We start from the raw sequence: 11,822 nt of genomic DNA on the forward strand, positions 1-11,822 counted from the left end.
CTCTAGTCTTTCCCATTCTGTTATTTTACTCTATTTCTTTGCACTGATAACTAAGGAAGGCTTTCTTATCTCTCCTGTCTATTCTTTGGAACTCTGTATTCAAATGGGAATATCTTTCCTTTTCTCCTTGCTTTTTGTTTCTCTTCATTTCAGAGCTATTTATAAGGCCTCCTCAGACAACCATTTTGCCTTTTTGCATTTCTTTTCCATGGGGATGGTCTTAATCCCTGTCTCCTGTACAATGTCACGAACTTCCATCCATAGTTCATCAGGCACTCTGTCTATCAGATCTAGTCCCTTAAATCTATTTCTCACTTCCACTGTATAGCATCCTTTATAATCCATTACTTTTATCATCTTCAGCTCTTTACATCTCCATCTCTCCCACTGGCGGCGAACTCCTCCAGGGCAAAAACTGCCTTATTTACTCTGGTTCCCCAGTTTATCCTTTTGATCTTGCCACAATCTCATGTGGTTGCCCAGTGAGGAAACTGTAGCCCTAATGTGAATGACTTGCCCAAGGATATCCAGCTGGTTTGAGCAGAACTGGGATTAGAAACCAGGTCACCTGATTTCTAATCCAGTGTTGTTTCCTATGCACTTTTCTTTCTTTCTTTTTTTGCTTTTTAATTACTTTTTAGCTTTACATTTTTCCATGCAAATGGGTGAAATTTCACTGTTGACAGAAACTTAGACTGGGTGCCAAGGCAATCTGCCATTAGAAGCTGGTAACACAGAACCCACCTGACGCATTGAAATGACATAAGGTTCACAGCAAATGGATCAGTAAAGGCATTATCAGGAAAATGCAAGAAAAACAGAACAACGGTAGAAATCACAGTATTAGTCTCAAGGATATGGCAGGAGTCAAGGCATAAGGCAAAACTCGTCATGATGGTCACGGTGATTAGAGAGCTCCCCCTTAAGGATATGCAGACAATTCCTCAACTGCAGCTCCCTGTTTTCTCCTGATTTCTCTCATCTCCTCCATGAATATTTCCATATCGTCTCCCTCTCCACCCAACCCATCATTGACCTGCCTACTGGGTATGACCCATCGGAAATTAGGGGCGAGTCAGCGAGCCTGTCCCCGTCTATGATTTCTTTGACTGGTGGCCTTCGCCCCCTCCCAAAGGGCAGTCTTCCCCTCCGTTCTGCACGGGTTGCTCCATTTCTTCGTTTTCCTGGGCCTATCCTCACTGTCCCCTGCTCCTTCCCATCCTCACCACGAGTGTGCCGCCGCCACACTTAGTTCAGCACACCATTGCCTTGCAGGAACTCAAGGGTGTTTCCCATAGCTCTGAGTTTTTCCTGCCTTCCCTCTCTTCTGCACTTTTCTGCACCCTCCCCAGCCTCCATCTAATGATTACAATGATGTTTAAAATTTCACAGCACCTTTCGTAACATTTAAACATTTATTTCTTATTTCATGGTTATAGAGTTCATCCAGGGGCTTCCCTGATGGCTCAGATCATAAAGAATCTGCCTGCAATGTGAGAGACCTGGGTTCGATCACAGGGTCATGAAGATCCCCCGGAGAAGGGAATGGCTACCCACTCTAGTATTCTTGCCTAGAGAATCCCATGGATAGAGGAGACTGGCAGGGCTACATGGGGTCACAAAGAGTCAGACATGACTGAGTGACTAACACACACACATACACACACACACGAGTGCCTCTGAGGTAGGTAGAGGGATCCTCATTGCCTCCTTTTATGTATTCCTGAGTTGAGGCGATTAGTGAATTATTCAGTCTCAAAACCAGTCATTGAAAGAGCCTCCAACCTATGCTTGACCACCAGGCCACCCTGTCATATAGTACAGGCTGTTAGCTTTTCAAGACTGTTATCAAGGCAACAGGAAGAAACAAGTTAGGCTATGCTGGTCACCTCTTGAGTTGTTCTTATTCTCCTGCAGTCTTAGAAAAAAGTTAGAACTGTTCCCTAGAGGGATTCTACTAATGTGGGTGATTCATCACTGTCCTTTATTTCACATACACGTCTTAGGAGTTAAAAGTAGGTGAGCTGAAGGCAGGAGACCACCTGAGGCAATGTGAATTCTCTTTCTCAGAGTCTTTGTCTAACTGGCATAACTCTCTACTTGCCTTGCATAAGAAAGCTTTTTACTATAGTATATTTTAAAGAAAGGTACTTTCTGCTCACACTTATTCCCTAAAGGAACTTTTTATTGGGAATTTGAGATGAAACACTATTCTTAAGGAACATACCCAGTGTGGCTAGGTCACATTTCATTCTTGTTTACAAGGGCAGGGTTCTATATAAGGCCATATGGCACCATGCTGACATTTTAAAGGCAACACTTGCTTCATAAGTTACTTTGTAGTACTAAATGAGAGCCCCAGTGACTTGAAAGATTATGTCTTTCTCAATTCCAGTGTAAGTGTGATTATGCTTAGTCTCCAGTGAAAGGTTTGCTTCTTCAGGGAGCATGTTTGTTAGCAACAAAAGATGCTGTCTCAAAACTAGCTTGATCCTAAATAGTCACATGGTCAGAAAATGTCTGGATAAAATATTTCCAGACCATTACCTTGATGTACTAATTTTTTTTTTCCCCCTTTAAGCCAGATCTAATTAGTTACATGTGTAGAAATAAATGTGGGACTCAGTAATCTCAGATTTTTATGCACCTTTCATAATGAGAACAGGGAATAGAATTTCTCAACAGGGTAAAAGGAATAGGGGTGTGTGAGCTTGCAATTACCTAAAGTAGCCCTGGAATTTACAGACAGATAGAACTCTATGTTTAGTGCAAGGACTCACTGAAATTGAAATGGACTTATGTATTATTAAGTTTGCTTAGAAAAATTAATAAAAAGTGCCTTCTAAGAACACATTATTTTCTTTTCTCTCCATCACAATGTTGCTACATTAGCTTCAAAAACAAATATCAAGACACAAACAGATGTATTTTTCTTTTATGTAAGAAATCTTGGTTGAACTTCGTGAGATTTTGAAAGTTATTCAAATTTGGAAAAGAAAGAAAATGAGGCTAGTGTTGTCTACCAAACAAGACATACTGGCATATTTTTTATGTTTTTCTCTCTAGTTCCCACAAATTATTTGCTTGAATTGAATCTATTTTACTGTATCTGATATGGTATAGGTAAATGTATTTGAACTGCTTCAAGCATGTTGAAATATTACTCATGAGATTGGTATGGCAGAAAAACTGCAAAAATGTGTAACAGAGATGACTCCATATTGGACCTATTCCTTTAGTTCTAACTCTTGTGCCTGTACGGAGTCATGCTGGTTCTGCACCTTTGTAAAAGAATGTTGCCTGCAGCCTAAAATATGCATGATAGCCCATTGTCAAAGCTCTGACCTTTGTAGGTACACTTTTCCACTCATGTAGCAATGAAAAGTTGCAGAACAAAAAATAACAGTTGTCTTGTTGGAACAAGACAGTTGTGTTCCAGTTGTGTTTACTGGAACACTGTGAACAGATCTAAGCAGGCAACTATAAGCGCAAAGGATTCTGACACCAAGAAGCTTGCAACATAGCTACACCCTCTCCCCTTTTAGTATAAAAGATGCCTGAATTCTAAGATGGTTCTTTGGAACATTAGTTCAACATCTTCTTGGTCCACTAGCTTTCTGAATAAAGTCACTGTTCCTTACCCCAACAACTCTTCTCAATTTATTGGCCTGTCATGCAGCAAGTGGTAGAAGTTTGGACTTGGTAACAAATAAGCACAATTATTCCCCTCACTCTCATACCTTCTCCCTTGGCAAAGTGACTTTGCAGCTCCTCTCACTAGAAAATGGAATTGCTTTCTCTACCTCTTCAACCTGGAATGGCCTTAGCTAGAATGGTGGCATAGTTTTCTTTGACTAACAGAATGTAGCAGAAATGATAGTATTCCAGTTCTGTCTATATGCCTCAAGAAGCCATATATGTTTCTGTTCTTTCTCTGGGACTTTTGCATCCACCTTGAGAATCAGCCCAGGCCTGCCTGCTCTAGGATGAGAGACCAAGAACAAAGCTAAGTCATCCCAACTGAGGACTTCCAGACAGGCCAGCTCCTCACCAGACTGAAAACTGCTCACAGTCACATGAACAAGTTCAGCTCAGATAAGCCAGTTTAGAAGCACCCAGGTAACTGACAATAGCTGAACATACTAAATTCTGTCAGATGCCTGTGAGGTTTGTTTGCTTATTATGCAGTATTGTTGTGGCAAAAGTAAATGATTACAATGGTAAATATTTATTTATGTTGACACCTTCAGTCATAATAATGAAACCCCTCTACTTATGGAACTTTTGTTTAAAAGCATACATAAATAAATGACAAACTAAATTTAATGGGGGAAAAAGTGTCAACTTTGCATTCCACCAACAGATAGTAAGCTATCTCAGTATAGTAGCTCTTGGGGACATTCTGACACATGAAATTACAGAAAGTCTTTTACAATCTAACCTGCTTGTGAGTGGAAGAGCTTCTGCAGAAGGTGGTTCTTCTTAAGTTAGCCAGGAGTTTCTTTTATCATAGTTGATATTTAAACCAAAATGAATTTATAAATTAACTAATATTTTTCCTGCCAAGACATCTCCTTTGACCAGGTTTTTGACACTCACTTTGTTTCTCTTTTTAAGACATATTTTATCAGCCTGCATCTGAAATGATGATATAACTGCTCTAAGAAACTATCTTTGGAAAGAGGTATCTTACACATGTGATAAAGCACAAAGCCCTGCCTCACCCCGCCTCCTAGTTCAAAGTCAGACAAGCAAGTAAGTCATTTTTACATGTGAGTTTAGCTCCTAAAGGAGCATGGAGGCTCACTGAACAGTCTGGGAGATGAGTGATGAAGCTTGCCAAACAAAGTTGACCATGGTTTAGCTGGAAAAAGTGTTACCCAGTTCAAGCTCATACTGCTTGCCACATGCCAGGCCAATAAACTGAGAGACAAGTTGTTGGGGCAAGAAATAGTGATTTTATTCAAAAAGCCAGCAAAGCAAGAAGATGGTGAATTAGCATCCCAAGGAACCATCTTAGAATTCAGGCATCTTTTATACTAAAAGGGGAGAGGGTATGGCTGGTTCTTACAAACTTCTTGGTACAAGAATCTTTTGTTCTTGCAGCTGCCTGCTTAGTTCTGGTCACAGTGTTCCTGTAACTTCCAACAAGATCACTGTTATTTTCTGTTCTGCAACTTTTTATTCCTACATGAATGGAAAAGTGTTGTATCTTTAAAGGTCAGAGCCTTGAGAATAGGCTATCATGTATATTTTAGGCTATAGGCAACATTCTTTTACAAAGGTGCAAAGCCAACATGACTAAGTACAGGCACTAGAGTACAAGAGTTAGGCCTAAAGAAATAGATCCAACATTTAAGGTTTGTTTCCTGTTACAAAAGTAAAAGCCAAGAGAATATGTAAGAGCAACTCAAACCCAGTAGACATTCAAAAGATATGAATTCATGATGAGGAAGTACTTTTCTTCAGTTCATTGCAGAGAGAAACTATACTTAGAAACTATAACTTGTTGATTTTATCTCTTGTGAGTAAAGTATGCAGAATCCCAGCTCTACCCCCACCAGTCCTATGACTTCTGTGACCCTTACCTGTAATAATATTACCTGATAATAATATTAACTGTCTCAGAGGGTTAGTAGGGGGATTAAATGACTTAATATTTGTAAAACTCCGAACAGCCCCTGACATGTGGTAAATGTTTAAGTCAAAAGCTAAAAACTAGAAGCTGAGGACTTGTGGTTTCCAGTCCAGCATGTAAGAAACTGAAAGTTGACACTCTGTCCTAACAAGTAAAAGACTGGATACAGTGCAAAATAAATACTTCTTTTTAGATTTTTTAGATTCATGAGAGACCTGAGGTCACAGGGCAAACCATTTCCCACCCCCCAAACCCCCCTCCCTGCAACCCCGAATTGGAGAAACAGGCAAATATAGAGAATTACATCCTACTGGAGCAGGATCCAGTGCCCTGAGAAGAAAGACTTGAACTGTAATTGATCAATTGCTGGAGGCTCAGAGTTGGCAAGTCTTGAAGCTAAAAATTCCTGGGGGAATCAGTCATCAGAGACTCTCACACTTTTCTGAATTTTACCTCCAGAAGCTTGACCAGGTTCTCACAGACAGAAATCCTCTCAGGATTCCTACAGTGGAGGGGAAAGAAACAATTTTGAAATACTCTAGAATACTTTCTCTTTTCTACTTAATGAAGTCTGCCCTGGGGAGAAACTATTAATAATAGTTAACCAGAGACCAATGTGCTAGAGTTTTATCAGTGTCTAAGGGACCCAAGGAGAAGGAAATATTCAACTTCAGCCAAAGGTAGCCATCCTGACCCACCTGGGAGGGGGCAGAGAAGACAGAAGCACAAGTAAACTTCACAGTCCAGAAGTGGAATGCCAAAAGACTGAAGCCTATTCGTCAGCCTACAGAATGCCGCCTGTCCCTCATAACTCGACATGACTCGACATAATCACGACATGACCAAAGACCTTTCTAAAGCAGTTGCTTTTACCTGGCACATTATGTTCAGTTATCAGGAAAAACATAAAACAAATCAAAAGACAAAAACAGTATGAAAAGCAGAGCAAGCATCAGAACTAGACTCAGATATGGCAGAGATTTTGAAATTGCCAGGCTATTAACTTTTTTAATGATGTCAGACTTATGATCATGTCAATAATATTAACTGAGAGCCATTAGTGATATAAAGTGTGGTCTCTGTTCCTGTGTGCATCGTGGTTCAATTGGGAAGATGGAACCCACTGGCACAGATGACATAATTCAGCAACACACACACATAGGTACTGGGGAAAGTCCAATCCTTTCTGGAGTAACCAGAGAGATATGGGGTAGTATCAGAGAAGCAGTGCCTAGAAAAGCTAAGTTCTGATGTGGGTCAATGGGAGGTTTAAGAAAGTGAATGTCAAAGATTGAAAAAAATGTCGTCAATCTTTTTCACTATAGAAGTCACTCAAACCCCTAGAATTACCCATGGTAAGTGAAAGAAACAATTTATACTCAGCCTCTGGAAGGAATTTATGCAGCTTTCAAAGGTAAATAATTTAGACCCAGAGGAAAGCTTACACACTGAGAGAATCTGGTCTGATATTTGAGGTGTTTCTGGGAACATCATTTTCTGAGACAGTAGAATACTAAAAAGTCAGCTGTGAGAAAGTGAAAATTAACTTACAGGCAACAGAGGAGTTGTCAACTACTTTGCTTCTTTTAATTTAATTTTTTTTTTTTTTTGTCTTGCTGAAAAAGATGAATTTGGTACATGGTAATTAGCTGTTCTGCTTTGCTTCCTCTTTGTAACCTGATGGGCCCTACCTTATGAAACAATTGGTGTTCTTGCACCATAGACGTTTCTTGACAAATGTGAAAGTGAGTGTTCACCCAGATGGATGAAAACACCACTTGTAATGACAGGAAGCCATATTAGAGGGCAAGATTGCTGTGGATATGCATTCCTCCAGCTAAGGTGTTTGGGAGGTTTATTCTTCCTTTTTCAAATCTTTTGGGAAGGTGGATACAGCAATTCAAGAAAAGAGATGCCACGATTCTGACAAGTTAATTAAGCTTTCACTTCTGAGTATTATATGTATAGCAAAGAAGAAAAACCTTAATTTCTTTGTACTGTCTGACAAAAAAGAAACACAAGATAAATGCAGGCAGATCTTTCAAAGTTGTCCTTATTACTGATTCCTAGTCTGCAGAACAGAGATTTTAGAAGTCTAAATCAGAACAAATGAAAAGTCTCAGCACCTTTTATCTTTCTGTAATTTACATATGTATCTACATATATCGATAGATATAAGGATGTTTTTCACCAAAATGCGAAAGCTGAAGAAACCACCCTTAGATTCTTCCCTGTGTGTGCTTCCTCAACTTTCACTTAATTTCACACCCAATGGGGAAAATGAAACATTCAGTGTGGGAGTCAGAATTTTGACCCCTTCTTGTCTTCACTCTCTGTGATTGTGTCATATGGCCAATGGATGCTTGCAAACATAATTAAGTTTACGAAATCAGTTCAGTTCAGTTCAGTCACTCAGTAGTGTCCGACTCTTTGCAACCCCATGAACCTCAGCATACCAGGCCCCTCTGTCCATCACCAACTCCTGGAGTTTACCCAAACTCATGTCCATTGACTCGGTGATGCCATCCAACCATCTCATCTTCTGTCGTCCCCTTCTCCTCCTGCCCTCAATCTTTCTCAGCATCAGGGTCTTTTCCAACGAGTCAACTCTTCATATGAGGTGGCCAAAGTATTGGAGTTTCAGCTTCAGCATCAGTCCTTCCAACGAACACCCATGACTGATCTCCTTTAGGATGGACTGGTTGGATCTCCTTGCAGTCCAAGGGACTCTCAAGAGTCTTTTCCAACACCACGGTTCAAAAGCACCAATTCTTTGGCACTCAGCTTTCTTTATAGTCCAACTCTCACATCCATACATGACTACTAGAAAAACCATAGCCTTGACTAGATGGACCTTTGTTGACAAAGTAATGTCTCTGCTTTTTAATGTACTGTTTGGGTTGCTCATAACTTTCCTTCCAAGGAGTAAGTGTCTTTTAATTCCATGGCTGCTATCACAATCTGCAGTGATTTTGGAGCCCCCCAAAATAAAGTCAGCCACTGTTTCCACTGTTTCCCAATCTATTTGCCATGAAGTGATGGGACCGGATGCCATGATCTTAGTTTTCTGAATGTTGAGCTTGAAGTCAATTTTTTCACTCTCCTCTTTTACTTTCATCAAGAGGCTCTTTAGTTCTTCTTCACTTTCTGCCATAAGGGTAGTGTCATCTGCATATTTGAGGTTATTGATATTTCTCCTGGTAATCTTGATTCCAGCTTGTGCTTCTTCCAGTCCAGCATTTCTCATGATGTACTCTGCATATAAGTTAAATAAGCAGGGTGACAATATACAGCTTTGACTTACCCCTTTTCCTATTTGGGACCAGTCTGTTGTTCCATGTTCAGTTCTAACTGTTGCTTCCTGACCTGCATACAGGTTTCTCAAGAGGCAGGTCAGGTGGTCTGGTATTCCCATCTCTTTTGGAATTTTCCACTGTTTATTGTGATCCATGCAGTCAAAGGCTTTGGCATAGTCAATAAAGCAATTTACTAAATAGTTGACTTTAAAATGGGAGATTTTATTGTATTATCCAAGTGGATGTAACATAATCACACAAGCCTTTAAGAGCCGAAGAGGAAAGCACAGAGATTCAAGGCATAAGAGGGATTCAGTGAGCCCCATTAGCTTCAAGATGAAGGAAGTCACGTGTCAAGGAAATGGCGATATCATTCCTGTAATCACAAGGAATTGGATTCTGTCAACAACCAGTGAGCTTGGAAGACAATCCTGAGCGCCACGTGAAAAACAACCTCAGATGATGCTCTGATTTTATGCTAATGAGATCTTAAACAGAGAGTCTAGTTGTGCCATGCCATAAATCTGGCCTGCAGGGACTATGTGCTAATAAATGGCCAGTGTTTCAAGCTGCTGAGATTGTGGTGATTTATTAAGACAGCAGTAAAGAACTAATACTTTTGATTTTAACCAGTTTATTATGTTGCATTTATACTGACCATGTTATAACTTACTTTTAATTTTCAGATACTATATACTGCATTATCGATGAACACATCCTAAGTATACATGTTGTTTATATCATGCATGTGTGCTCAGTCGTGTCTGACTCTTTGAGACTTTATGGACTATAGCCCACCAGGATCTCTGTCCATAGAATTTTCCAGGCAAGAATAGTGGAGTGGGGTGACATTTCCTACTTCAAAATATATATGCTTATATAGGCATGCTGCTGCTGCTGCTGCTAAGTCACTTCAGTCGTGTCTGACTCTGTGTGACCTCATAGATGGCAGCCCACCAGGCTCCTCTGCCCCTGGGATTCTTCAGGCAAGAATACTGGAATGGGTTGTCATTTCCTTCTCCAATGCATGAAAGTGAAAAGTGAAAGTGAAGTCTCTCAGTCATGTCTGACTCTTTGTGACCCCATAGACTGTAGCCCACCAGAATTCTCCATCCATGGGATTCTCTAGGCAAGAGTACTGGAGTGGGTTGCCACTGCCTTCTCCATATATAGGCATATAAGTATTCAAACAAGTTTTGTTTTTCCTTAAAAAATGTTTCTGTAGGTAGGCCTTCAAGCAAGTTCTGAGATATTTCTGAGTTAAGTCAATTCATATGAATCAAGGGGCTAACTGAATTTAGGTCCTCAGTAAATGGGACTCTGGCTCAATACCTAGAGTCAAGGATTTAGGATCTACAAAGGGAGCGTTATACTGGGCAACCTGCCTGGATTGCTGTCTGACACTGTGTCTCACCCTTCCTGCCATAGAGTCTATGTTTTTCTTAGCAATGTTCCACCCCTAACACACACATACACACACAATCACACATGCACACATCTTGCCCTCACTGTTAGTCGTTTGGGTAGGACTGAACTCATTCCTACTTCCAGAGGTGGACCTTTATTGCATTAGGATGATCTGAGCAAGCCATTCTTATGATCTTGGTAAATGACTTAGGAATAGGTACATAACTCAGACATTAGTCAGTCAGAGGGCAATTACGTTACATTGCCCTCCTTCAGTGCTTTGTGTTCTAAGTGGTTTGTGTTCTGAGTTGGTACTATCAAAGTGAACCAAGAGGACTTTGCTAAGAATGATAACACGTAGATTTTTCCCTTCCTTGACAGACCCAAAGAAGGAAGCTCACAGGCAAGCACTTGCTGGCAGCCATCTTGGGACAACATAGTGGGAATATACCTGAAATTAGAGCCAACATCAAGGATGTGGAGTGAAGACAACAGAACTACAGAAATAGCCTCCTGATCCCTGTTTGGCTTCTGAATGAGGTCTGTTCTGGCCCTAGGTTCCAGTTAGATGAACCAGTAAATTCCATTTTTTTGGTTTATTTTTTTGTTTTTTGTTTTTTAATGGCACTTGTCTTGATAGGGTTTTCTGTTTCTTGCATTGAAAGACAGGGGTAAAAAATACAAAGCTCCCACTTCACAATGATGCCTAGGGCTAGCTCAGCCTACACGTAGCCTTTCCCACCTTGCTCCTCCCAGGTGTGAGTCCAGGTTGTAATTTCCCTGAGTGCAGCTTTCTCAGAGCAGATAATGCTGTGGGACAGTGAACACTTCAATTATTTCTTTTGCTCCTTCTTTTCAGTATCTGACTTCTCCCTTTGATCATGCTTTTTGTTTCTAAGTAACATACCTTTTTTCTTTATGGTTCTCATGTGATTATTCAGAGAAAGTTGATGAGAGATGAAGGTGAATCATTACAGGGAATAAACTAGTGGGAAGACTTCTCATCTGGGCACTGTACTTCTATTTGTGGTCTTTTATGTTCCAGGCCATTCACTTAATCCTCTGTCCTTGCCTTTGTCCTGCATATGTCTTTCCATCTGATATATTAATATTTCTTCCTCATACACTCTGAGTAGATTTTGCAAAAAAAAAAAAAAAAAAAAAGTGAATGAAAAATTTCAAGTATACTAGTGCTAGCCGGAAATCAAAACAAATCTTATCTTGGTCTCCTGTTGCACATCCACCTGACAGTTTGCCCTGGAGTAATAGGGTGAGGTGAATTGAGAAATCTGTGTCACTCACACACATATTTGAACAGAACTGCCAAAGCTTGTGTAGGCAAGTTTTCTCAGTAGGTAAAATCTGTTTATTCATTTGTTCATTTATTGTCAATATTACTTCATGAGAGTATGTGTATTTACATATATAAACTGTACACACTCCACCCTGAAAATCCTTAACCACGAAATAAATCCATTTCT

The 11,822-nt window shown here is 40.2% G+C and overlaps 1 pseudogene; it reads right to left on the reverse strand.

Moving 5' to 3' along the window:
- Positions 1–867: 867 nt before the first annotated feature.
- Positions 868–1,191, reverse strand: LOC122688207 (annotated as a pseudogene).
- Between the last annotated feature and the right edge of the window lie 10,631 nt (positions 1,192–11,822).

Source organism: Cervus elaphus, chromosome 33 (assembly GCF_910594005.1).
Source record: "Cervus elaphus chromosome 33, mCerEla1.1, whole genome shotgun sequence".
NCBI lineage: Eukaryota > Metazoa > Chordata > Mammalia > Artiodactyla > Cervidae > Cervus > Cervus elaphus.